This window comes from Aplysia californica, unplaced genomic scaffold (assembly GCF_000002075.1).
Source record: "Aplysia californica isolate F4 #8 unplaced genomic scaffold, AplCal3.0 scaffold00230, whole genome shotgun sequence".
NCBI classification, from domain to species: Eukaryota; Metazoa; Mollusca; class Gastropoda; order Aplysiida; family Aplysiidae; genus Aplysia; species Aplysia californica.
The window spans coordinates 928,678-930,642 of record NW_004797500.1 but is presented as its reverse complement, the minus strand read 5'-3'; positions in this window follow the sequence as shown (position 1 = coordinate 930,642).

Genomic DNA, 1,965 nt, shown 5'->3' with positions numbered 1-1,965 from the left:
TGAGAACACTCAGAAACATTTTCAGCTTCCGCGGACGCATACAGTGCAAACTGCGGATTTCACGCGCTCAAACACTATTAAACTGACAAGATCTTTCACCGTCTATAGCCGGGTACCCATTTCCACCTGGGTGAAGTGAGGACAATTTGTGCAAAGTGCCTTTCCCAAGGAGACAACGTCGGGCCCCTGACGGGATTCGAACCCACTACCTTACGGTTGCGAGTCCGAGAGCCTATGTTGTTCCGGCACAGTATGAGCATCATCACCATCCAGTGCCAGATCTGCGACAGACATCGGCGATCATGGTTCTCTTTTCATTACTTTGCTCGGATGCTCTTAAAAATGCTACGTTTCCCTGATCTTTCCCTGTTTCCCATTTGTTTAGGTTCCCTGTGTAGGTTGCTCTAGGCCTACCCCTGCCTCGTTTGCCTTAAATTTTGCCTGTGAACTTAGAAATTAGAAATACTGAAGCCAAAAAGAAAAGCCCGCTCGCTGCTCACATCCGCGTGTAGTATTGCAGCCTTCAGATGCTCAAAATGTGGCAAGCTTTTTTCTGCCAGAATTAATTGGTCTGTTTAGCCATAGCGGAAGTCTAAAGTCCTTATTTCTTCTGTCTCTCTTGGTGAACACTCTCCTCTGTAGATGCAGCGTTTTGGTAAGTGTTTTACGGTGCTTGCGACTGCAAAAGGTCATAATATGAACTATTCCAAAATTTGAAAGGTCTAACCATATCGGTTTATAATAACGAAATGAAACTAGTTTCAATTTACCCTATTGAAAATGTTGCTCGCGGCGAAACGTAATGCGTTACTTCGCTACGTCAGCCAACCATACTTTCGGAGTACTCTCTCCAACCGCCCTCCCCCCTACCATCTCATTTGCCAGTTGGCCAGCTATATCAACTATATGTGAGGCAGCGTGGTGGAATCAGGCTCTCGTCAAAATAATCAAAGTGAAGAAACTTGCATTTTCCCGCTGGTTTGTGAATTTTTATCAAATTTTTTTTTTGGGACTCAACACCTTTCATGCCCATTATAGAACTCATTTCTGTGTGGATTTTTCTGAAAAACGTTGATTTAGGCACAGAAAATATAAATTTTCAGTTACCACAGGCTCTTATGCTAAGGAAATAACTAATCTTTTCGGCCATTTTCTCACTAATTTTACCTCTGAAAGCAGGTGACCCCCCACCTCCTTCAATTGCAAGTATCTCAACTTGTATTCAAGATAAATGGATACCTTTTTTCATCCAAATAAAGACAGGTGAACTAGCTTTAAGATGATACCAATAACTCTAAATGTCCAAAAAATTGACGAGGTCCTGATTCCACCACGTTGCCTCACATATTAATTTGTCAAGTTCGGCCGGTCAATCCAACGCCCACTAAACCTCTACCTCTGATGTCTGAGACCTGTTGACATTTGTTTCTAGACAAGTCGAATCTTTCCATTTTGTCCCGGGGGTCAGAGGTTAACCTGAGCTGTGCTCTTGTGACTTAGACTTAGACCACAGCGAACTGAGATGTACAACAGGACGTGTGTAGGTTGGTGATGCTGGGGGCACTGACTGGGCGGGGGGAACGTCTGCTGAAGAAGAGTGGGAGGAAGAGAAGGAGAGGGAAGACAAGGAGGAGGCAGAGGCAGAGACGGAGGAGGAAAAGGAGTAGGAGGAGAATGAGGAAGAAGAGGAGAAGGGGAAGGAGGCATTGGTGGAGGAGGGAAAGGGGTAGGAGAAGTAAAGAGCAAGAGGAAGAAGATGTAGAGGAGAAAAAGGAGAAGGAGGTGGTGTTGGTGGTAGTGATGGTGGGGCTTGAAGTGAAGGGGATGGGGGAGGAGAAGAAAGAGGAGGAGGAAGAGGAGGAAGAGGAAGGAGGAAGATGTAGTTTTGGTGGTAATGGTGACAAAAAAGAAGGGCGGGAAAGAGGGGTTACATTTCGAATAAAACAAAAAGACCCCCCCCCCCCC